General features: G+C 41.7%; 1 protein-coding gene across 11 annotated transcripts in view; it reads right to left on the reverse strand.

Moving 5' to 3' along the window:
- PAG1 (phosphoprotein membrane anchor with glycosphingolipid microdomains 1) overlaps positions 1 to 26,991 on the reverse strand; it is a 116,008-nt gene that overhangs the window by 76,387 nt on the left and 12,630 nt on the right. For 7 of the 11 annotated variants that reach the window (XM_040585737.1, XM_040585730.1, XM_040585739.1 and 4 more), the window contains one exon: positions 13,007 to 13,066. The gene's annotated coding sequence lies outside the window, so the exon portion shown is untranslated. Of the gene's footprint in view, positions 1 to 11,309; positions 11,360 to 13,006; positions 13,067 to 15,622; positions 15,698 to 26,991 lie in introns of those variants that run through there. The other 4 variants (XM_040585733.1, XM_040585732.1, XM_040585736.1 and 1 more) reach the window with 3 other exon arrangements.

Raw genomic sequence — 26,991 nt, forward strand, 5'->3', positions numbered from 1 at the left:
TGTTGTGCCAGCTGCCATGCACCACGTTCCACTACCCTGATTCCTGGTGGAATTAAATCCATACTGAAAATGTAGTCCAGCATGAATCAGCCTCTTCTAAATATTAATGCATACCTGATAAATAAAAGCACTAAAAAAAGAATCCAGCCCTCCTAGACCTGGCCACCCCAATCTCTAATGCAGAAGGTGCTCAGTGGGGAAGAAATCCAAATTTAATGTATTATAAGGTAGTAATTTCATAAAGTAGTGCCCCTATTATACTCTCAGGTTTGCTTTCAAGAATGATCTCTTTTACTATAAAAACAAACCAAACTCCTCTTCCAACAGAACCAGTCCTGAAATGAAAGACGGTTGCTGAGTTTAAAGAATTAAAAGCTCCTGTATCTCACTCATACAATGAAATATTTACTAGTTCAGGGTAATTATTAGGGAATGTGCACAGAGTAAAAAATAATTTATAGTTAAGTCTGTTACTGCTAGTTTAGTTAGAATGAGAGACTGTGTCAGGCAAAAAGCCCATTTCATTTGAGAGGGATTTCTGCCTGATGTGGACTGCAGGAATATATGCCAAGAGTACATGCTGTGAATAAGCACTGAAAAAGTTGCTCAGCTTCTTGCAGTGCAAGAACATTAAAAGCTTTAAGGCATCATTTGCAAAGGCAGGCTTAAAAGGCCTCTAAATAGAAACATGGTATATTGATAGGACCGATGCTTCCCATTTTTTTTCAGTTACCTCGAAGCAAGTTGCAGGCTACAGCTTCACTAGCTCTGAAGAAAAGTCCATCACTAGCTCTGAAGAAAATTTATATTCAATGGCATGTTTGCAGCTTTCTTTGTTCAATGGATGGCCGTAAAGTTTAAAAGTTAAAAGGTTTTGATGGCTTCAGACAAGATACAGTCTCTTAATAAAACAGATATAAGAACACTCAGAGGTAAGGCTGAAAGCCCAAGCCCACATCCATTCCTGGTGTTGTCAAGGCAGAGAGTGCTCAATACTTTCTTTAGAAGAACTAGGTATTATGTGGATATTTCACTGATTAAACTGCTAACAATAGTCAACCTAAATTCCCAAGTGGCAGTTAAGTTACACCATGTAAAAAATAGCTGGAAGAGAATATAGTAGGTTTTAGTCACAGTGATGAACATAACTGAGGGGTCAAGACACTACTAAGCCAAGCTGCTACGATGTGATAGTTGCTTAAACTGAATGGATGGTCCGAGAGTGGCAGAGAGTAGCCCAGCATATGCATGACAGAAAGTGCTATCGTAACGGGCAGCTTGGCTGACTGTCCGCAGGGAGGGAAGTCCCTGCACCTGGAGTCCCAAGAGTGCTGAACTGTTCCTCAACCCTGAACACAGAGGTCCAGTTCAGACTTTCCGGAGAAACAAAAATAAACTAACTCTGCTGCATCTTAGAGATCTTCCTTTCAAATATATTTTAATTCAGTTTGGAAAAGCTTGATCTAATACTTCTGATTTTGTGGTTTTAAATCTTTTCAATTTCTGGGTCCACTACATGACTTCCTCAATAAACAAGAAATGTATTATTTCATGTATTTTTAGAGACTGAACTTTGTATATTTTAACTTTTCACACCACGACCTCTTTCACACCAGTAAAAAGTGTTGTAGTGTAGCCCTGTCTATGTTTATTCAAGCACCAATTAGAAATGCATTACACATGCACATACTGACAAACATCCTGCAAATACAGAAGACATGTAAATAATGTTTATGTACTTCTCCTATTCAGTAACTTTTCTGCCAACCTATGCCAGCAACCCCAATCCACCATCGTCAACTCAGTCAACCTGACATGGATGCATTCCTCTTAGTCTATCATGCAAAATGAAGATACTCTCCATGCCAAAGATGCAAAGTATCTGGAAGTCCAAGAGTATCAGCTTTACTGAGAGAGCGTAACAGCTCATCTAAAGGCATCACAAAGAGGATTTACACCACTGAAAAGGAAGTTTAGTTTCTCCTTGGTATATGTTACTTATCTCAAAAAGTGTCAGTGATAGTGACATTTAAAATCGTGATGTTCCTATACACCAAAACCCCATATATTGAGATTTAGCATGATTTCAGGAAGGGAATACTGTCAATCCCTGTATAAGAATTCAACCCCCATATTTGCCAATAGAGATATTAAAAAAATAGATTCAATGGTAATTACAATATTCCTATCCCAAATGGTAGCTAAAACTTTATCCCACCCTACACTGGCATGTGTTCTGTGTAGGCCCTACATTTCAATAAAAGGAAGCAAATGCTTTTAACAGCACTCGGGAGATTTTTTATGAGATATGAGATCTACAGGAAGACTATTGTCCCTCAAATATTTCTTGACTTGAATGTACTATTCCAATTAACGAAACCCTTTTTGAAATGATAGAAGACATTGAAGTTTAACTCAAATGTTAAGAAAACTACAGCGTAGCAACACCAGTAAGGTATTTTATGTAAAAACGATTATTTTATATTCATTATAATATTTATATTTCAATAGTACTGGTGTAAAAATCTTCCGTACGTGATGCAGGTGCAGAGGAACCCTTTGTGGTCCCAGCACAAATCCACCCAAATCTGCCGAAGCCGATGCTCTCCCAAGAGGAGCAGCCACCTGGGCTCAGCTGAGTGCTGCAGCAGCATGCAGAGCCTGTGACGCTGCCACACGCATGTGCCTGCTGTGGCAAAACACATGCTGCCCTGAAAGCACAGCTCCTAACACCTGCTGTCCTGCCTCAGCCTGTCCTTGTGGCCCAGGCACGCAGCATGCCCTCATGTGAAAGCTGATGGTCTAGACAGTAGGGGTATATGAACAAAGGTGTAGGGGAAGGCTCCTATATTACTGATTTTCTGAGTACTCCAGCTCATAGGATTATGTTCCCTTTGTTCCGTAATCCCGAAGGCATAAAGTCATTGTGGCAGGAGACCTGAGGAAGTGTTATGATTAAATTAATGACATAGGTTCTGGTAAAGAACTCCTATGGATGCTTGGGAAAACAGTAAGCAAATGTCCCATCCATACTCAAATCTCCCATTTCCCACAGTCCTCATCTGCAGCAGTGCTGAACATACACCTGCAAACAGAAGTGTTGGGAGATCTGATATCAAATACTGAGAATGCCACAAGCCCTTAAGAAAAAAAGTGTCTGTATTCCAGCTCATTCAAAATAAACAGAAATAATGTAAGAACATTTCTTATTAACGTTCATTTTTCACCTTTGAAAGTTTGATGGAATTCAGCTTCAGACTGAGGCACACACATTGAGTTACTTCTTTCCAAATTTCTTTAATTTCCAAGTTACTTTACCAAATTTCACCTGCCATACGATAACAACATTCATTTTCCCACATGGTGCTATGAAAAAAACCATATAAACTGTGAAACACTGAGCTGTTATTTTCTCTTCCTTGCATTATGGTAGCATCCAGGAGTCCCATATATGGCATGCTGGAGGCTGGCTCAGAGAGAACAAAAAACGTGGTTCTTGCCTCAGACAGTCACATTTAAGCATAAAAACACTCCAGTAAGTGGATGGTTGACAAGGAAGTAGGAGGAAACAAAGAAACAGCATCAGTCAACATAAGAAGCAGTGGCTGTAACACATTGTTAACCTAGGGGTTTTTTTTCCCCAGGGATTATAGCAGAGGGGATTAGAAGAAGGGATTTAAAAGGAGAAAATGAGGTTAAGTGTGTTGATGTCTGCCCACAGCTCATCCTTAATTTTGGCAACAGCAGTGAATAAAGCCCACGGATACCGGTTTGAATACATGGCAGGTCAGTGATGAAGCTGATATTGCAGGTGAACTGGGGGATATATGGAGGGGTGGGCCAGAAGGGCTTTGGATATGAAATGAGGCTGATTCTTACTACCATTATTATAAAAGCAATAGATACCTATTACAGAAATGCTCAAGCAAACAAATTTCTTTGTACAGCAGGTTTGAACAAGGTAAAAGCTACACAAGCCACACGTAGACCATGCTGAGACTGAGGTGTGGCATTGCTTCATGACCACAGGCATCCTGAGGGCTGGCTCCTAAACACCTTTCAGTCCACTGACATCTCTGGAGGGAGAAGCATGCCTTATTCAGCATCCTTCATGGTTGATTTTTTAATCCCAAGACATTAGCTAAATTGGTTTTCATGAGTTACTACCTTCTAATGGCTCCTAAAATATCTGTATGCAATAGTTAGAAACTTCTGTGTTCTACAGCTAATTTGGTCTTTTAAAATTGACTTACATATGATTACATATGATTTGCTATTTAATTCTGTTAGAAAATATTTCAGATAATATTTTTTGTCCTCTCCTTAGCTCAGCCATTTTACAAAGTTAAGACAGCAGAGACATCTGGGGTCCATTTAAGCTCAATAACAAACCCTGGCCTCAAAACACATTTGCCTTTCAGCAGATGACAATATCAACAACAGTGCTGCCTTTTATCCAACTGACCTGTGGGGGAGGGCCTAGTATCCCCCAACCTCTCATTACGCCTCTGAAAATATCTGTTTGGTGAGGCAAGGTGTTTCACCAAAGACATGTGGACATCAGATGAATTACTGTTTAGGGGAAAAAAGGCAACAGACACCTTCTTCCCATACATGACCTTTTTAATGTTGGTTTCCAAATCAACCATGTCTCATCAAAAGTTCCAGCAAAGCATCAGAAGAAAACAATTTTAGGAACACAACACCATTGCAAAATTAAGGAAGCCCTTTTTGCTGTACTGTATTCAGATAAACCTTAACAATGAAATGCTTGTTTAAAATATGGCTTACCTTTCTTTTTTTTTTTTTTTTTTTTTTTTTGCTTTGTGCTCTTCACTATGTTGTTTAAAAGCTATTAAGAATCAACATCCAAAGGGAAGCCAACAGGTAACACACCAGCTTGTTAATATATCACTGTCCTAAGTAACTGTAGGTTGGAAGACCACACTGAGCCCCAGAACACTGTGTCCCATCCAGCCCTGTTGGTCATTTGTAGCAAGAGATCCCACAGAGCAGCACCTGGCTCAGGGAGAGTGGCACTGCTTTCCAGGCTCCACCAGCTGCAGGGATGACACCTCCACTTGATGGAGGGTGTCTTGACTTGAACAGAGATGCTGCATCCACATGAAGACCCAGCTGCTCAGAAGTAACTCTATGTGTGTGTCAGTCTGAAGCTGAATTCCATCCCACAGCTGGGCACATACACTCCTGTCAGCATCCCCTACAGCATCCTGATAAGGCTCTTATAAGATGCAACTCACCATACAATAAAATAAGCCTCCAAAAGATGCTAAATGGACCATGTCCTAAAAGTAGCTACTTCCCTCCCCTGACTAGAGCGGGACCTCAGGTGACCAGCTCTGGTGAAGGCTTCCTCTGCCTGAGGGTCCCAAAGAGCACTCCAGGCTGGTGAAGCAGAAAATGCGTGTATTCATGTTTTAGTGCTTTATCTGGGGGTGGATATTCTGCTGTCAAAAGCAAAGAGTTGTGTTCCTGACAACAGTAATGACAGAACTAAATTAAGAAAATAGATCAGAGAGGCAGAGAGATGCAGTTGAGCTTTGGATGAACAAACCTCATCAATCGACTGGCTATCAGCTATCTAAATAGATTAAAAGAATTATTATTACAGCTGTAGTTTAACAGTTTGGAAAAGTGACATTTAAAGTTGCTACTTAACATTCAGACGTTCTTAACGCTATGCAGTAAATTTGTTATTTAAAACCTACTTGCAAATACATGGTAACTCTTGCAAGTTAACAGCAGCATTCAAAAGCGTTGGCAAGAGCAAATCAAAGTGCATCCATTTTTGAGAAATGAAGTATTTTCATGACTTCAAGTTCTCATCAGATAGCAACTGTAAAAAATGGGCCCATTGCAACATGTACAATAGCCCAGAAAAATGTCATTTTTGCTACACTTCCTTCAGATATAGTCAAATTAAATCAGATTTTCAAATCCATGGAAGACAGGCATATGAAAACACTGTAGTGCCTCCCCAATGCCATCTTCATATGTCAGAACACTAAATGTGAAAGTTCATACATTTGATTTCCTAGAAGATACCTCGATTTCCTAGATTCGATACCAAGAGGTATCAAATTTTCCCCCTCTTTTTAAACCCATACCACTTCCTGGGGAAAAAAATAAAATAAAAATATGTGCACGCCTCAGGCACTCTTACTTATTCTGGATGGACGCAGATTATGCTGTCCCAGTTGAGTGATTTAAAATTGCATTTATTGTGATGTTTCAGGATTGAAGAGGTCAAAGCCTTCCCTGGGGGAAATGACTATAAGGTGTTCTGCAGACCTTAAATCTAAGGAATACATGTTAACTTCTTAGTTCCGCGAGGTTAATGCGTGCCTTGATTTCACTGTAAATAACATGACCTTCTTATTAACCAAGAGAAAAGCAGTAACTTTCATGCATATAGAGTTGAAATTACTTCTTTTCTTATATTTCCCCTCCCCCTCAAAATATGCAAAGCAAATTTTGAAATTCCCAACCCCATATATCAAATGAACATTGAGGTTCAAAGTCAAGTACTAGAAAGTCAAGAAACACCAGAACAAATTTAGTTCAGCTCCCTTGTGTTTATACATTAAAATGAAATATTTAATTACATGATGTTGTGCTATTTTTTGACTTTTCAGCATTATCAGTATTTTAAATAACAGGAAACAAATTCCATAGTGGCCTGATTTGAAAAGATATTCAGAGGTCTACCTCATTTCAAATATAACACTCCAACAAAGTTATTTATCTTGCTGAGAAAACTGTAAGGTCAGCTAAAAATTTTCCTAAGATTACCTGTGAGCTTGATTTTTTTTTTTCAGTGGACAAAACACTTTCGGAAATAAAATTATCTCTTCCGCCAGCAAATACTGCTTGATAGTACGCTGTGATCTAATTTTGAATGAACAAAATCAGAACAAATCTCCTTTTGCCTAATTTTTTTCAAACAGGTCTATCACAATGACTAGCTTATCAAAATATTTCAACTCACATTCTAAAAATACCGGCTATTTATTATTTTAATTTGCTGTACAGACATCAGTCTAACACTCAATTAGAGTAAGTGGCTATGAATCATGCACATTTTAGGAATATCTTGGCTCTCTGAACAATGTTCGGGTTTTAAATCTTTATTGATAAAAATATCTTACTTCCAACAGAAATCTACATACAAATGTGCAAATTAGGGCTAGAGCAGCAAGCCTGCTTTATGGCTGAAAGGTGTCTGGGCTTGGCGAGCTGCCTTCAGTCCTACTTCCACCTTGGCTCGAATAATTGGAATAAAGATGAATGAAAATTTAGGCCTGCAGTTTTAATAGTAACTATTTGTTATTTAAATTTCTTTTTCCACACTGAATGATTGCAAGAATGTGTGCTCAGAATTAAAAGGCTGCTCTTTAGCATCACCACATTGATTTCTTGGGGTCCTTGCAAAGGTTTTCACATTGTTTCTGGACTACAGCTCTACACCCTTCTAACTGCCTGTCAGACATCATTTCTACTTATGAATAAATAATATGATGCCCAGGGGAAACGTTGGGCTAAGACAATAAAATCAATATGTGTCTAGCACGTGTTAGGTAGTTGTTCAGCTGAAGTCTGTCTCAAATATGTGGAGTAATTTTAACATCAAAACAAATGATTTCTAAACTGAGCTTAAAGGAGAGCTATTGAGAAAGCACTACCACTATGTCACTGCATATCTTCTTTGAAGAATAACATTATCCTCCTAAAATGTGAATAGATAGTCTGATTGCGAAGTATTTGGCAATTACTTGTCTACAAATTTCAAATATTCATGCTACAGATATGGTAGCAACTGATTTTTTATTCTGTTCCTCTTGGAGTAGTTTTGGTGCACATCTGCGTAGTCAAGCTGTTATTACAACACTTATTTTTTATTTTAAAAACAACTTCTTCCAAAATTGCTTTTTTTGTTGTTTTGGGGGTTTTTTGGTTTTTTTAAGAGGGCCTGGGATCAAAAGTAAAACAAAAGCGGGGTAAATTAATCATTCATGCAGCTCTGTAATTGCCTTAGTCATTCCTGCAACGTAAGCCTATTTTTGCAGTCAGCGCAGTTCATGGTTCAGACACCCACCGCTGTAGCCCTGCAGATGCAAACGCGCCGCAAGAATATTTGAATCACTCCACTTCTATACAATATCTATACACAAGTATTTATCTATAGATAAATAAACCAACCTTAACTCCTCTTGTGAGGTGGTTCTTTAATTCCTTTACATTACATCTGAGAAGGCGTGTTATGTTAAGCACACCACATCGTGAGCAGCATCCTAGCAATCGACTGCTCACTTGTTTTCCCACACCTGACTTAAGGTGGACCTGCACAAGCTTGACTCTGGCACCTCCTTCTTTCCACCTAGGTGTCCTCCAGGCACCATGAAAGCTTGGGCTGTGCCACACAGCAGCACTCAGGCCCTGCTGATGGCGTATCACCTCCCTTCCCGGCTCACCAGGGTCAGGGGGCTGAAATCTCACAGATCCTCACCTCCTCAAAAATGTCACCTGCCACCAGTGTTCCTCACAAACATCAACCTAATGCTGGAATTCCGTGAGGAGGTGGCTGGGTTATTTTGGGACAGGGGGCAAGCTGCTGGTGCTCACTGCCAGCAGCCCTCAGAACAGCCACGGGCACCCAGGCTCAGCAACATGGCCACGCAAACAGCAAAGGAGGCAGGAAACAAAGAGGTAAGGGCAAGACAGCAAATACAGTCAGACCCACGGATGAACTCTGAGATCACTGACTGCAAGTCACCAACACCCAGCCCAGGGACATTGCTCTCAAAAGGTTTTTTTCAACCCCCTGCTGTTGTGCAGATCCTCCCCTTGGGAGCATGCTGACAAGGCAGCTCCTCCTGTTACGTTCAGTGTAATGAAAAGCACAAACTTCATGTATTTATGACCCTTTCAGATTGAGGAGCTGCAGCTGAGTGCCCTTGCCCGGGGGTTCTTACTCCTGCAGGAGAGCTGGCCATCTGGAAGGGCAATCTAAAGAAAGCATAGGGAAAACCTGACATCTTGGGGAAGGAAACCTGCAGACATGCAGAAGCTACCGCTGATGGCAGCAGAGATAAGAGATGTCTTGAGGCTCATGCTAGCCAACACAGCGGAGCCCATTAACATCAACACAGAGAGAAAATGCTTTTACCAACTCAAAGTAAAATGCTAAAGACAAGGAGGGCTTCCCAGAAAAAAAAAAAGACATAAAAAACCCCCACCAAGAAAAAAAAAGAACCACAACGAAACAAAAACAAAAACCTTGACCCCCCCCCCCAAAAAAAAACAAAACCACACAAGCAAAACAGAGGTGGCTCAGGCTGAGGCTTGTGTGTTTCTTTATTAATGCTGTATATATACAAACCCCAGCCTGGGCGCAGCGGTGGGCTGTTTGCACGTGGATGTTATTAGGGAAAGGGGTAAGATGGGAACCGAAAGCAGAGCAGCTATTCCTGAGTAACTTCCAACACAGGTGAGCTATAAATGTTAAGCAGCGAAGCACGTGTCCCATGCACCAGCCACTCTGAGAGAAGCACCTCCTCATCCCCTCTTGCTGCCTTTCTGGTGGTGGGCACGGCCAGGCTCCTGACCCTGCTCCCTCAGTCTTGATCAGAGCTCAGATGCCAGCAAGCCCTCTCCTGCTGGCACTGAGCTCACTGCCTCACACATCTTCCTTCAGCCACACGCCTTGTGCCTCCACCATGCCAGTGCCAGGCCAGACAACCGACAGCAGAGACACAGGGAACAGGGCAAACCTCTGCGAAGCCCAGCAATGGCCACCATGCACATCAAAACAGGCCTCTGTGTCCTCCGTGAGATGTAAGTTTGCCAGGGGGAGCCTGCAAACACAGCTGTCCTCCTACAAAGACCAACCCAAGAGACCCTGCCCTGCTCATCACCCCTCACGCATCCCTCACCCCATGGCACCTATCACAGGAAACCGCCATTCCTCCACTTCTAACGGAACAACTGCACGGCGCATACTTCTGCCAGCCCTCGGCTGACAGGATTGCTTGACCTTGGACACTTGACCAGTGACCACTTGACTCGCACTTTCTTATGCTTTTGATACTATTTAAATAAAGAGCTATGCTTCCTAAAACTGACACTGGCTGTAACCTCTTGGCCTTGATGTGGCAGAGCCATACTAACTCTGGGGAGGAACCCCTCAGTGAAATACCCAGACCCTTCTGTGCGTGCCGTGCCCGGAGATGTGGTTCTACACCGAGACCCTCAGCAGCCTGACTGGCTGAAACAAGTCCTCAGTTCACCAACCTCCTTCATCACAGGCCACACCTGCCTTCCCCACCTCCATCTGAAGGTACTTCCTTCAGTCTCACTTTGAACCAGTCAGCTCACCCATGGCGGGGTTGTTTGTGTATTACACAGTCAAAAATCCCAAGCCGCCAGGCTAAAGTTTAATACTATGTCTCCACCAACACAGCCAGTTGAAAGGATCCTGTCCTCACCTTCCAGCCTCGTCAAGGCCAAACAGCTGTTTCTGGCAGTATTATAAATGGGATCAGAGAACTACATCCAGATTTTTAAAAGACTCTAGAACCCAAATAAAATATTTTTTTTTTCTTTCCCCAGCTCTAAGAGTCACAGGTTTTTTGAGCTGGAAGGATAACTTGCTGGACCTGCAGCTGTGCTCAGATGGCACTGTGTTGCTGCCTAACGCTGATGGAGGATTACATGGCATGATAGCCTGCTCATCGTTTCTCATTTCCTGTGCAAGAGTTCAGGTTATACAGGTCATGTAGGCACACATCAGAGTCACCAATGCATTTTTATTGCAAAAAGATCGCAAAATATTTACAAAATGATGAGCTAGTCAAAAGGGAAGAGAGAAAGCCCCCTCACCTTTCAGAGGTGGTTCATCTCCGGATCTGAGTAGCTTTTACAGAGAATGACAGTTCAGGATTAAAACACTTTATCTTTGAGAGATTTAAAAACAATCATCACAGTCCTCTGGCTTCCACAAGCTAAGACTCCAGAAGCATGAGTCGTATTGAATTCATTTTACACTCATTTTATCTCCAAGGTGTCTGGCCAAGCTCGTGGACTTCTACGTTCATTTTAAAGACAAATATTACCAAGAAGCAATGTTTCTATGAATCATACGTCAGTTACATTCATGCATTTCTCACGGGCCCAAGATCTGTGATTGAAGCATCTCTGTGCTACGTACAGATAGAAAAGGAGAGTGAGAGAGAGACTCGGAGTATATCCACACAAACTCATACAACCAATCACTGTAGCTAAGGAGGTACCTGGTCAGACAAGCTGTAGCTGAGTATATTACCAGAGATGCACTCTGTCTCTGCAAAGGAAAAGTTAAACCAGTTAGCTTGTCTGAGCAAACCAACTTTCCTTTAGGAAAAGCTAGGGACATGCACCAGGTCAGTTATTGCAATGTGGTTACCTTGAAAGTTTTTTGCTTGTGATATTATCACTATCGTGTAAGTAATGACCACCTGCTTGGTATGCAGTAGCAAAGCACCAATTCCCTGGAAAGTTTCAAGGCTATCACTGTGCTAAGAAAGGGACTTCAGATCTTCCCAGTCAACTCAGCCACAATCTGAGTGCATTACATACAATCAAATCTGGTGCGGTACCATATCATCACTTATTGCTCTTTACAACTACCTGACAGGAGGCTGTAGACAGATGTGTGTTGGTCTCTTCTCCCAGGTAACAAGTGACAGGACAAAAGGAAACGGCCTCAAGTTGCCCCAGGGGAGGTTTATATTGGATATTAGGAAAAGTTTCTTCACTGAAAGGGTGGTCAAGCATTGGAACAGGCTGCCCAGGAACATGGTGGAATCCCCATCCCTGGAAGTGCTTAAAAAACTTGTAGATGCATTGCTTAGAGGCATGGTTTAGTAGTAGACTTGGTAGTCCTGAGTTAACAGTTGGACTTTACGTACTTAAAGGTCTTTTTCCAACCTAAATGATTCTATGATCACTTAGAAACAGCCACCCAGCAAAGGCCAGGATACTTGGAATAAAAAATAACTGCAGTGTTTGAAAATGCACTATCTGCCAGGTGTTGGGAGATGTTAAGTATTCAAGTGACAACACAATATAAATTTGGCATTGCTCAAATCTCATCAGACCTTCCGTTAATGAACACAAGCGACACCAAGACCACGCAGTGAAGACTGGATCTCACTGGTCTCCACACAAATGTACCAGATATGCTTTGCAGAGTGCATACCCAGACTAACTTCCTGACCACAGTATTGTCTTCTGTACCCTCCGCAGCGGGCTTTTTGTAATTTGAACATGAAATATGAACATCCACCTGTCTATTTTGTTATTTAATTTCTGCCCATACCCATGGAGACCGCACAGACCTTTCAAAACAAGCTTTGAAACAACCAAATGCAATGTATAGATCTGCGGCACCTACAGCAATTGCAACAGCAGAAACAGCTTTTCAGTTGGCAAAGTGAGCAAAGATGATGATTTCTAATGAGGCAGCCATTGCTTTGCTTGACCTAAACAGATCCACTGATGATAATTCCCATCACCTGGGGCAGGAAAGCCTGTGCCAGCACTGCAGAGCACGTGATGCCTCTTGCACAGCTCCAGGAAGACAACCAGCTATGAGACTGGGATGCTGAGGGGTAAAGGAAGGACTTTCTGAATGGTCATATACAAGCCCACATCCAGCTGATTTTACCTTTCAGCTGGGACTGGTACTGCTGCTTTTTAACACATGGAAACAGCAACTGCATTTTCAAAATGTATCACGTCTTTATTTTATACATATGCACACACACAGCACATCATGGATCATGAAGTGTAAGCTACAGCTTCTGTAAAAGCTACCTGTAATGTTGCTGCTACCCAGTTTAATTGCTTAGCACCGGCATGTTCATAAAATTACAGTGGTCTACAGAAAACTGAACTAAAGCCAAGCTGACCACCACAGGAAATAAAAAGCAGTTGCATATATAATTACCTTCAAGTCTCTGTAGAGCTTGATGTTCCAGTGATACACAGTATCGACAAATGTTTCCTCCTAGGCAAAAAAAAAAAAAAAAAAAAAGTTCACAATTCTGAATTCAATTATGCCACACTATGAGAACATAACAGACAATACACATTATCCTCTATTTCTTCAGATTTTAAATCATATCCGGAGAAAAGTACTTTAGAAAAAGGTTTCCTTCCTGTATTTAAGTAACACAAGAAACTAATACAGTTTTTAAAACCCTTTTTATTATTTTTCTCTGTTTACTACCTTCTGACTTTCAGAGATCTGATAAAGAAGTTAGGTTGAGAATTAGGACAATTTTATTCTCTCAGCTATGTAATGTTGCCAATAGTATAGCTTTCGTAGACCAAAACAGAATTAAAGGCTCCTATATGTAAACTTAGGGTATTTCATAGCCATGCATTGATTGTATCTTCAGAGAGATTTCTGCAACTGCTTGGGTTTTATGAGTAACTAATGTTACTTAGTAATTGTATTGGTTTGTTATCTAAAGAAAGAGCATCCAGGTCAGTGATGAGAGATTTACCAGGAACAGAGAGAGGTAAAGAGGTTGCAAACCTTCCATTAGCACCAGCCTTCCAACACATACTTTCAGTTATGGGATAATGGAGTGGCCATGTGGCTGCAATCAATCCTGCAATGCCTATATAATAAAAATGTCAAACTTCTCAGACTGATTTTCTTTCCATTGCCTACATGAAAAATTAAACTAACTTGGTTTGTAAATTGACTTAGCTAGAAGAAAGTACTTTCCTCTCCCTGAATGCTTATTTCAGATTTAAAGGGTCTTAGACCGTTAACTTTGTAAGGAACTAGCTTGCTATAGTATTTTAAGATTAGTTTAAACCAGTTAGAGCAATAAGTAAATGAGGCTGTACAGTGCTAACCAGTAAGATTAGGAAATGTAATTACTGCCAAAGTAAGCAGAAACAGATATAAGACTATTTCTGAAGGAATACGCCATTTCTTCTACACCATTAATTTTCAGAAGAGACTCAAGTCTGTAAAGCAGCTTAAGAAATCAGAGATACTGTCAGACTATCTGCTTGTTCAGACCACAGAAGGATATACTGATTCAATTACTTTCGTCTCATGAAAACCCAAATTAGAATCGGTATAAGTGCATATTACAACTCAAACTTTTTGCACAAAGACAGAAACAATTTCTTTTTTGTAAGCATTAACAGTCGCTTTGCTCGTTCAACTCCTCCTTCCCCCCCCCCCCCCCCTCGGCCCTTTACTGGTGTAGTCGACTAAAAATAAAGCAGTGCAAGCTCCTGGAGAACTGTTGCTTAGCTACATTCTCAATTATCACAATGCTGGCCTTACTCATTCAGTGTCAAGGTCAAAGCAATTGTTTCTTTACTTTAATGATGAAGTATCCTGTTTATAAAAACCTTATCTGTTTCCTACTTCGTAAAATATTGCACATTTCAGTCAATCATTCCTGGCTAGTCCTCCAGAGAGACAAAGTGTGAGAACATACCAGTAGTGTTAATTTTTGCCCTTAATGGAGAGCTTTTTTCCCAACTCCACCCAGAACACCAACTGCCTCACACAGGCAATGAATTACACCAACATTTTTTCCCCTTCTTTGCTGTAGCCAAGCAAGTATGGCAGAATGGCAGTAGTTGTATATTTACTCTTATTCTTCCCCTTGTCCAATGACAAGCACAAGTAGAGCAACAATTTTTAATTAGCATGTACTTCTAGTCAGCGTTGTGGGAAAGCTACAGCAAAGAAGGAATTTCCCCATCAATTTTAAACATGAGAAGTTTTTGGTTCCTCTTTGCCTTTGAGGGCAGGTGTTTGGCTGCAAAGCCTGCAATTCTCCCCAGGCTAGTCTGGGCTGCTGAATATTTCATAGCCCCTGAGAAACGCAGCTGTAATCAACTTGCAAATAATGAAATGGGCAGTGATAATAGAGCAGAGGTAAAGTGCACCATTAGAAAGGATCAGTGCTTTGGCTGCTGCTGCAGTCTTGCTGTAACAATTTATCAGGTTATTTGATAAAATAATGCTATCAACTACAAAATCAAAATGTATGTTATGCCAAAAAAATCAGAAAGTGTCTCAGGTGGCCAACATGAATTGCACAGAGAAAAAGTCAGGAAAAGTGCCAAAGATATTGCATTCAAGACCAAAACTCCATTAAATGTATTAATCACATGCCAATTACAGACAGCCATGTTAGGGTATTAATAGAAAAATGAGTTTACAAAAGTTACTTAAGGTAGGAAAAGTTTTATAAAAATTAAAATAAAACAAAGAAAATATTTAAGAGGCAGTAAACAAGTTCATTTTAATCAAAGCTTGTAGAGTAACCCAGTTGCTGTCCTAATTTCTTTGTAACAGGATCTTGAGGTTTGACAGTTGGAAGCTCAGTGTTTACAGTGTCCACTCTGTATTGTTTGGTGCTGACGAGCACCGAAAGACAGCAAAAGACAAACACTGAGATTACTATCATGGCATTTCCTGAAGAAAGGACATGAACTATGATTAAGAATTTCACATTGAAAACCAGGATCGAGCAAGAGGTGAAACAAAACAGGCAGTGATCGGCTGGGTAACAAGTTGTACCTGTGAATCATGCAGGGAAGCTCCACAGAAATAATTCTTGTCACTTCAGAAACCCCACACAAAACCTGACTGCCCCTGATCTGCTCCAGGTTTCTGAGGAACAAAGCACTGACTGTACAAACACAAGTTAATGTCACAGATGAGGCTACAGTGGCTATGCAGTAAAATGGGCAAGTTCATACATGATGACCCATCTGGATGGACAGCGGGACACCCTATATGAGTATTTCCTAATAACAAAGATGACCTCTACGCATCTTTATGAATGTGGACAGAGCTGTGACTCAGACGCTAGCTCTTCACCCTGATCTGCAATGGTAAGCACAGATAAGTTGCAAGAGGCACAGTCTGCATGCAGGGAAGGGCCACCTCAAACGACTTTCTCCTAACCTCCTGCAGAGCAAGGGTAGTGGTGGCCGAGGCAAATATGCTTTCACAGGCACAGCTTTTGTTACCTCATGGTCTGCTGTATATCATTAGCACAGGTGAATTCCACTGCATAGCCAGTGTAAAATATTAAAATAGAATAGAATATTTCAGTTGGAAAGGACCTACAATGACCATCTAGTCCAATGTCTGACCAATTCAGGGCTGACCAAAAGTTAAAGCATGTTGTTAAGGTAAATGCCGACAGGCTCAGGGCACCAACCACCTTTCTAGGAAGCCCGTTCCAGTGTTTGACCACCCTCTCTGTAAAGAAATGTTTCCTGATGTCAAGTCTGAACGTCTCCTGATGCAGCTTTGAACCATTCCCACACATCCCATTGCTGGATATCAGGGAGAAGAGATCATCTCCTCCCCCTCCACTTCCTTCCTCAGGAAGCTGTACAGAGCAATGACGTTGCCCCTCAGCCTCCTTTTCTCCAAACCAGACAAACCCAGAGTCCTTAGCTGCTCCTCATACGGCATTCCTTCCAGTCCTTTCACCAGCAAGCAGCTGGTGAAAACAGCTGTATTTCAAGCGACTCTACGTGACGTGTGATTGTGGGGAAAAACAGATGAGAAACAAGTACAGGATGAAGAATAAACATAGTGCTCCAGTCTCACCTGTTAGAAACACAGCAATCCCCAAAAAGTGCTATGTGGTAGGTGGACCTTCCTCCACATGGACCAGAACATGCTTCACGGCAGAAAAGATTAGTCTGTCTTCCCCAGCAGACATTTCCCCAGGCACCTGAGGAAACTCTGCTGAACCACAGCTCCCATGGCTGCAGTCCTTTCTCATCCTCTCTCCAAGCAAGGACTGACACTAATAGCTGCCTTCTGATAGATACACGGAGGAGGTAACAGGCCAAAGTGGTAGGCAATTCACAGAAAGCTGATGTTGGCTCCATTACTTAACTCCTCACATCCACAAGAATAAGCTGAATGTCATTCCTAGAAATTAAAGGAAGATCTGGATGCAGGACTGCTGGTAGGTTCACATGCAATACTGCATGTTGCAAAGTCTTGAGAGAAGTGTGAGTTGCTCAATGGGATACTGCAAACGTGTGCGAGCAGAAAGCCAACTGTAGTGGGAAATAAAAAATGCTATGCTCTTTGAGAAAGAACTTCTCCACTCAGGAAAAACCTCAATTAATGTCTATCTAATCATCTCTTACATGTTTCAAAAAATAGTTCATAGAAACTCCAAGAATCCAAGCAGACTGTAAAAGAAATATTAATGAAGTTGATAAACATATCTTCTTCCTTCAGTCGCTTTGTACTTGCTATGTTCTCCGCACAGACACTCTGTATTTTCATTTCTTTCCTCACCGGTAACAGATACAGAAGGCGGATAGGTTTAATATTGCTAAAGAAAATCTGGTGTACACATGTTCAGTGCAGCAGGGGAAAATGAGCTCTCCAACATCCCCAAAACATCACCTGTCACTAAAAGAAAGTGGTGTCTCAGGGTGATACTGCACTAGAGTAATTCCCATGCTTTGATAATCAAAGGACTCCTCCTAGTGTTGTCTTCCATCTGCTGGAGAAAAGATCACACAGATAGACCTTCCAGCCAGATGGAGCCACCAAAAATTCTCTTTATCTATCAGAAAGCTCAGACATAACTGAGATGCACTCATTCATATTCTCCTGCTCTCACTCCTGCAAATACCCAAAGATAAATTACTCAGACAAACTCAGATTTAGACTTTAAATGTCACAGGCAAATCTTACGCAGCTCATTTTTCCTTTCATTTTTTTTTTTTCCTGGCATGGAAGAAATACTCTTATTAACTCACTGGGGATCATGTCTTCCTTCTACTATCTGGGAAAAAGTACAATGTGACAGAGAGACATTGCACAATATAAGGCTGGTGGAACTGCTCTTCAACTTTATCCATTAAAAAGCCCCAAATCTATTTCAACAGTTGTGAATCTTCTGCAGTATTGCCAACCCTCTTCTGGATACCAGCATCCCAGCCTGACCCTTCTATAAAATGGGAGGGCTATGGTGATACAAGCTCCTGTAATTTGTGAGGTGTCTTTTTTTTTATTTTATTTTATTTATGTATATAGAACTAGTCTTGGAGCAAGGAAGATTAGGAGGTAGACACACACACACTCCCAAACAGTACTGAACTCGAAAGTGGGGCTCTCACTCCTCAGCTAACTCTCACAAATCAGCAAGGTAGGCAGCAGTTCACTGCTCATGCACCTCCTCCTTCTTGGACAACTGATTCTACTGGGAGCCTTGTAAAAATTGCAGCATCATATTAAATCTTCCCAAGACGACGTATTTGTCAGCATCCTGAGAAAACAGACTTTGATAACTGTAATGGCATATCCTGATGATAAGTACCAGAGGTGAGGCTGGCAGCAGTGCTGCTTATTACAGCTGATGGCACTTCCCCATTTCCAGAACAATTTTCAACTTAAAAAAAGGCAGCCTCACGCTAAATGTAATTTTGAGTATCTCCACTAAAATGATACGTACTTCTGAAAACAACGCTGAAAAAAAGTACTTCTCACTTCCCAAGTTAGAAGGTCTTGGCAAAAGGTCCTTTTCTTTGAGAAGGGCGAGTACCACTATTTTTTGAAGCAGGGACTTGACATTACCTAGGAAAAAGCTTTATGTCAGAGAGATGCTTTTTACTGCCTTCTGATATGGGAAAGGCATAAACCTGTGAAAAAGGCGTAGAAGTAAGGCAACAGGAGAAGAGTAAGGAGAAGTGGGAAAAATTGGGACCAAGAGACATGTGGGGAAGGTGATGGTTAGGGATAGGCAAGGAAATCTGGCTGAGAAGTCAGGGAGAAAAGCAGAATGCAGGAGGGCAAGAGTGTAGGAAGGAAGGAGGGTGACAGAGTAAGTCAATCTAGGCAAAAGCTAAGGAGAAAAAAAATGGGTGAAAAAGGAGAGTGAGATCAGGAACTGTTTGGATGAAAACAAGGTGAGCTGAGACCCATCTCACATGCAGCTGGTACAAGGGGAGAGTGGCACTGGCTTGGCAGAGACAGGAAGACACAGAGCTAAGGAGGCACTAGCAGAGACCTGAGATGATGGATGGGAGACTGGCAACAGGGAGTCAAGCGAACAACAAAGTAAGGGAAGTCCTTCTGGGCAAAAAGAGAAAATGTACAGACTGCTAAAATGGCAAGTGTGGTTGCGGAGGGAAATACACCTAGGGGAGCTGTGAGAGTGAGGGAAAGAGGCAAGAATAAGGCTTAGGAAAAGACAAGCAACACAGAAGTAGAAAGAAACAGGTCTAGTCAAAAGCAGAGGGTGTACATATGCAGTCACAATAAAATACACACTTCAGGGACAACTGGGCTAGAACATATCTTTTGCTTTATCTCATTTCTCAGCTCTGCTAGCACCAGTAGCACAAAGCAGTAGGTAATAAAAATGGACTGGTATTACAGGACAGTTCTTTCAAAATATGAAACAATAATGCTCTGTGCCTGTTAAGGGCGTCATACCAATTTACCACGTGAGCTGTGGGTTTTGTTCAAACTGTCTTCTTGAGCCACACCAACAGCTTGAGGGTCCGCCATAGGGAGTCCGTACTCCCCATGGAAAACTAGACTTGCCTGCCCTGTAATCTCTCACACCCAGCATCTGTGGGAGGCTGTGAGCAGTCAGCTACAGCTCTGCAGGGTGTTGATGCCTCCCATCCTTGCACTGCCTGTAGCACAGCTAGTGCTCTCCAGATACAGCCACAGGGGTGGAATAAATGACCCTCAGCTTCTGCTGGACAAGAAAGGGACAAGGCTCCCAAACCGTACCAGAGGCAGCAACATGGGTGGCCAGACCTTTTTCATGCTTGTGACTGAAGGTGAAAAAAACACCTATCTAAGTAAACAAAGGTCCAAAACCTGCCAGAAACACTCAGGTCTTTTTGCGCTACAGCCCTCCCCGGGTTTCCAGAGGCTGCCAGGTGAAGCAGGAGTGTGGGGGACTCCCTTTGAAACCCATATCCAGGTGCTGTTCCTGCAGAAATCACACTGCAAAGGAGGGAGAGAGACAAGAAGAGGGGGGACACACCTGCCCCAGTCCCACCTTGATGGGTCACATGCAGTGTATACCCAGATCTGAGTGCTCCTGGGTCCCACTAGTCTAAGCACACCCTTAATGACTTCTATGGTAGCTGGCAGGTACACCCCCCACCCCCTATTACTGTATTCTCTTTGTGCATTTTAATTCACTGAACTGGTGTGCAGAGCCCAGGAAAAATGACAGTGAGATTTATTTCTCTGTTGAAAAAGCTGCAGAAGTGATGCTGCTGATGGCTGCTGCTAGAGTTATAGATGCATCAGGGTAAAATACAGTGCTGAAAACCTGTCCCATGACTCAGTACAGAAGTAATTTTTAAAGCAACTCAGCAATACACTCAGATGTCAACGGCAGCCTCTTAGCTACTGGAAAGAAGTATGTGTGGGAGACTTTGCTGCTCCTGCAGTCATTCCAATGAAGTCCAATTTCATATAATCAGCTAGAGCAAGTTCAAGGGAAGACCCAGGGTGGGGGAGAGACAGGAAAGGCATGAGAATAAGCAGCAGTCATCCAAAACCATAAAGGTCTATTTCCTGGTATTCTAGCTACCCATGAACTGAGGGTTCTGTGCCCAAATCACTCTTAAAGCCTCAGACAATGTTTTTTTCAGTCCTCACCTTAGCTAGAGAAATCCAGCTGCAAGATATGAAGATATCCAGCAAGAGTTTACTATATGCACCTTGAAACAAGCGCAGCAGAACTTGAGCCTCACCTCCTCTAACACTGACCGGTATAAAACACACACTGTTAACAGTGGTATCTAATGTATGGATTTTCAAAATAAATAGAATGGAACAAGCTTACAGAAGCTTTCTCCCAGAATTTCCCCATGTCCTGCAGAGTACTCTCCAACAACGTGTGATCTGTTTCACAGTTCTTGAGCCAAAAAAAGAGGTGAAGTTAATGTCTCCTATCTCCAGAGACCTTTCTGTAGCTATATCCCAGTAAATCCATGCCATTCCTTGTCTTGGGGCTGCATCCCTCACTTCTGAAACCAAGAAACCAATTTCAAAAGCTCTGGTGATTTTAGGAGTGTTTTATATTAACTAGGGATTAGATGATTTCTTGCACATTCAGGAATATTGTTGCTGCAGCTTCTACCACTTTTTGATTTCTTTTTCTTCTTCATCCAAAGGCTTACCTGCTACCTCAGACTCCTCCTTTGCCCATACCATCCCAATGCAATGGCACTAAGTATGGAAGACTGAAAGTCTCCATGCTCCTCTGTAGTAATCTCCCATACTGACCGCGTTTTAGAAGAAAGTAAATACTGGAAAGAAGTCCCTTCATCACAGAGGTATTAGTGGGCTTCAGATCTTTCCTTGAAAAGTGAGATACAGCAAGATGCAACCTCATAAAATGGCTAGTGGCACAACAGCCAAAGTGCTCCCTTCCCCATTAGTTAAGACCCAACTGCAAGGCACTCAGAGTATGTGATATATTTAAGAATATTACCCAAACACAGTCCTCTCTACCTTCCTCCTAATGGCCCAGCACAGAGCAGCGCTAAATTTCCTGTGGAACAGAGCACAGCAGATGATCATGGCATGCTTCGATCCTAGCAGACTTGCCTTTAATCAGGCAGCACAGTTCAGAGCCAGTTCAGAAAAGGACTGTCTATAAGAAAATACCCCACATCTCAGCCACTGAGAGCTTGCTTCAGGAAATCTGCAGACGAAGCTGAAAAATGTAGCAATTTAAAAGAAGCAAAATTGGACAGTATGAGCATTTACCTTTTACCTGAAAATGATTCATGAGACACCCCCACAAAGTGTCAGACAGCAGCAGAGCAGTTCATCTGCTCTTGATAACCCAGCATTCCCAAGCCATCAATAGCCATTCGAGTACTCCTAAAGTAAATTTAGCTTCATCTTCATTATTTTCTATATTGAAAGATCAAGGATGTAATCATGGATGTTTACGCAATGGCAAGAGGGCACAGTATTGTATGTTTTATTACACTACCAAAGCAGAATCTCATTCAGACACTGCTAGTGTATAATTTCTGTCTCTCTAAAAGCTGGAAGGCAATCATTAGCGCGTTGGATCTGGCAAGTTCATATCATCTATCTGATAATTATAGAAAGATGGAGAAGCCTTCAAAAAAAAAAATACCCTCCAACTTCTGCATTTACAACACACCTGATCAAAACACTATTACCATTGCCTAAATTACTAGATCTTTCCCATAAACCATTATTTAGAACACATCAACATTTGTATAAAAAGCATTAAATAATTATTAGAGGCTGTACCAACTCTGTTTTATCTTCCTTTACAACTTCAAAAACATAAAACTATGCAATGACAACCTGAATGCAGGAAAACATTGTATTGATGATGACTACAAGCTAGGCTACATGGCAATTTGTTAGGCATTACTAGCTCAAATGAACACTACAACACAGCTCTAGTTTTTCAAAATATGTATACCATTAGCCAATGCTATTCATACCGCAGCTAAATACACACCAAAAGATAATCTCATCCTCCAGTAGAAAAGGACAGAAAGATGAGAGAAAAGGGAGTGGGTGAGGGCATACATATGCATACAAATACAAAGTAATAGGGATGACTGGCCTGTGTCTCATTATCTGATTTATTCATGCTTCAGGTAAAGGGAAGACAAGGAAGAGCCAGGAAGATCACAGAAGCTGGGACAAGATGGCTACTAAAGGAGCTGGAAGAACAGAAAGAGAAATCACACTGAGCAAGGAAAGCAAAGCCTGAGAGATGATGGCTCTTCAAGAATGAAGAAGTTCAGCCAAAACCAGTGATTTGGGTTAAAAAAACCCCAAACCACAAGTGCAAGGCTAAGCCTGCTGGGAGCAGCGAGGTGCAGGAAGGGTCCGTGAGGTGCTTTAATTGCTCTGTTCTCAGGCAGAGACTTCGCACACCCTGGCATCTCACAGACCCCCAGCAAGCCTCACATCGCAGCCTGAATGACACCAACCAAAACTGCAGGGTTCCTTATCTCTCCAGCTTATGCACCATTTTAATTATGCTGGTTGTCTTGGCCCTGGGCAAGTTGTCCCCACAGGGGCCCTGGCTGCCTGGCTCAGGACCAGCGCAGATAACCAGGGGGTCCCTGGGGAGCCTACTTCAGCCCCTGGCTCCCACCCCGGCCTCTGCATGAGATGCAGCACTGCCGACCCCCACCTCAACCCTCACCTCTTGGTTTTTTTCAAAGAAGCCTTAGGATAAGGTAAGACTATGAAAGGCTGCAGTAAAAGCACACCAGTACATGCATCCTGCTCCCTGTTAATTCCCAAAACTATAGCAACAAACAAATAGATTCAATTAGTGAGGTGGATGCTAGCGCAATTCAATGGGATTGGTACATACGTTATAACAAGATGCTGGAGCTGCAGCCCAATCACATTTACATGAAGAAATCATTTTATGCAAATCTCTTATCCATGAGTGAAAGCTGTACAGGAGAGGAGAAACAGCACTGTATGGAGATTCACGATGCATGGCAGATGGGCAATTTAAGGTAAATCATACAATTCAGTTATACAAGACACATAACCTGGGGAGAAAGCGTGTAGTTTCAAAGTCATAAATAATTTATAAATAATACAGCCTTCTCGTGAAATATCCAAAAGGCCAAGCACCCATTTTTCCCATTATTTTTCTCCACTTTCACAAACCAGAGGGATGCTGAAGATTAGTATCTTATCAAGAATGAGTTAGTTTTGGGGGAGGACAGACTTAGATGGTGGAGTCAGGGGCTTGCAGGCAGGATGGCAGGAACTGAAGGGGGCAGGAACCGAAGGCAGCAGGACTGCTGAGCCCACCCACCTGGGAGCAAAGCAGCAGAAGTCAAAAGGAAGGGGCTGGAGGGGGCTGAGGAGAGAAACTGTCCCCCTGGGAGTTCATACCCTGCCAGGACTGTCGCTGCCAGCCTGTTCAAAATCACTATTTGTTTTCTGCCAAAAATTTCAGGGTTTTTTAAGTGAAATCTAGTGCTCAGATTCACAAATCACAGCTGCAGCATCCCCACACATGGCCTGTTTTCTGTCAGCAGTGGTGCCTCTTCAGAGTGCTGGCTATGCACTGTACAACACACAGTGACACCTCTGTATGCAGTTCTCCAGCTTCTTTCAGCAATTCTGTTGTGATACCTCAGCAGTCTGACACCTTCTTATCTTTGTTACTCAATGCAATACCTGCCCAAATTCCCCTGCAACGACCAATTAAACTAATTTCTCATTTTTCCAATGTCCTGCCTGGTGACCCTGCATGCCCATCAGTGTTCCTACAGGTACCTACCTACTGATAGATATATACATAGTTCATCATTTACTTTTATGTTGCAGACTCTTTGCTCTTCAAAGTCTTTTTCAGATCTGCATGCTCAGTTTGCATTCAATTCAACGCAGTCTGGCTGGTTTGTTGTTCGTTTTTTTTTTTAATCCTTAGGGGCAGATATCCATATGCTCGAGGATATCTTTATAGTCTGAGTAACTCCTAACATTTGTTCTTTCACCAGACCACTGTTTCTGCTTGCTTATATACAGATGTAGATGCCTTATATGACTTTTACAATGTGTTTAAGCAGTCTCCCATGCTCAGCCTGAGGGTACTAATTTTCTTCCTCCTGACTTTCTCCTGTTTTCAACTGGTCTGCTGTTATTCAGGTGTGGGAAAGGTACTTCAGTGTCTAAAAAGCCCTAAAAGTTAAAAGATAGATATGTACACACACAATTCAGACCTTTTCTGAAACTCTTTGAAGTCTTGGTGTGTATTTTCTTTGTATTACAAGTGGTAAGTTTGTCTAAATGCAACAGGAGTGTAATTCTCGAGTTCACTGCTCGTGCCACATGTGCAGTATAAGGCAAATGATATAAAACAGAAAAAAGCCCCTGATTTATTTTCTTATTAGCCTGACAGATATTAGCATCACTGTCTCATATCAATTAGCTGCAATAAAAAGATGAAAATACTAACTACAATATTTCTTCTCAGTTTTAGGAGTGTTGCACTTTTTACATGAGCAAAACTAAAAATAAACATAGCTTTTGTATAATAAAGAGCAAGAGTAGCACCAAGTGTCACTTTATCCATGCAGTCACCTCTCCGCACCAGGGGTTTGCATGTATAATCACTCTGAAGCCACAAAGGCGTATGAACGTGCAAATTCCAAAGTGATCTACAAAAAAATCTACATTTTTTAGTTATCATGGAAATCTTCTCAACAGCTATTGTTCATGTACCCTTTGGCCTGTCAGACTTTGCAACTTTTTGGTTAACAATGAAGTTTGTTTCTGAAGTTTTCTAGATATGTTAAAATTAATTAAAATGCCATACGAACTCAAATCCTCCCAAGCATTTCTTCTTCCCACACCACAGACTTTAGGTACCAAAATCAAAGACCAAAATATATTTTCTATAGGAAGGAATATCTTTCTTGATTAAACTTATTCCTACCTAAGTCTACCTCCATTTCCCAGTTCAGGTTTTAAAAGAAGAAATTTTCACTCATTTTGCAGGTCACCGACAACTCAGTCACTCTATCACATGTGCACCTGTTTCTCTTTCACAGACTCTGATATTGCAAATAAATTCAAAACTTAAAACAGTACCTAAGCTCTTACGCATGCCTTTAATTGGGGAGGACCTGTGTAAAGGCTTGGATTTCATCCTCTCCTAAAATGAGAATGTTCCTTTTCCTCTGGGAAAATCAAACCACTTATGCTAAGACCACTCCTATTTCTTTCACCTCAAAAAACTTTATTCCTGACCTGGAAAGCCTCCTACAGTCTCCAAGGATTGCACTAGAGCAACAGTAGTTACACTGAGAAGGCAGCACAGTATATCTAAGATCAGGCTCTTTGTGAATTTTAAAAATCATGAATAGGAAATAAATTTATATGAAAAATGCTTCAGTACTTGTTTTGCAGAGAGTCAGGGGATAAAACCAAATTGGACATCAATAGTTAAAGGATAACTCTACTGTTGCTGTCCTGTTGACAAAGATTAAAGCTATGCCTGTCATTAATACAAAATTAGCTTTCAAGCCAAAATGAGAAGGCTAAGGTCACAGATAACAGTTACATTGCTCCCATGTGCACAAAAAGCAGCACGTTTGGTGGGCTTTGTTTCCAGGCGTCTGTTAAGTTGCCAGGAGGAGGAAACACGCGGTGGCACACCATACCATTGTGGTTTACAACAAAAGCCCTCTCTAGGCTTGCGTTGATAAAAGTCTCCTGCCTTGAGTCTTGCATATGATACTGCTTAAGGCCTATCAGTACGACAGCTAAACTCAGCACCTTGTCTGCTATTCCATGGAGGCACATGGGACATGATGCCAGCTACAAATTGCCTGGAAACAGAGCTACTAAGAACCTGGCTTTAAAGGAAGGGAAATACTTAGAAAAAGCAAGACAAGAGGCTTGCACAATAAGTGTTATTTGTCCAACATTTACAGGCTCCAGTCACTGCAAAGAGTGAGATTTTTGCTTATTTTTCACATACACGGTCAGAACAGGGATGAAATAACTGCTCTTTGGCACACATCCTACAGGATCAGAAGATGATGACAGATACTGCATCCCTGCTGTACAATCTAGGGAGCATATAAGAGATTTTTTGTTTTAAAAACTGAAGGTTAAAAAAGTGAAAATGAACTGAGAAGCAGACATAAAGTACCAAGAATATGTCGATACCCTTTCTTTGGTCAGAATGGAAAATCTTTTTCAAATTTTTTAAGAACTAGAGAACTGTTATTTTAGAATACGCTCTCTTAAAAAAAGACTGCCTGCTAAGAAGGTGGCACAGAGGTGGTCCTACCGCCAGCCAGCACAGCTGCTTAAGAGTGTACTTGGTGGAATTACAGAATGGTTGATGTTGGAAGGCACCTCTGGCGGTCATCTGGTCTCCCCCACTC

Source organism: Falco naumanni, chromosome 3 (assembly GCF_017639655.2).
Source record: "Falco naumanni isolate bFalNau1 chromosome 3, bFalNau1.pat, whole genome shotgun sequence".
NCBI lineage: Eukaryota > Metazoa > Chordata > Aves > Falconiformes > Falconidae > Falco > Falco naumanni.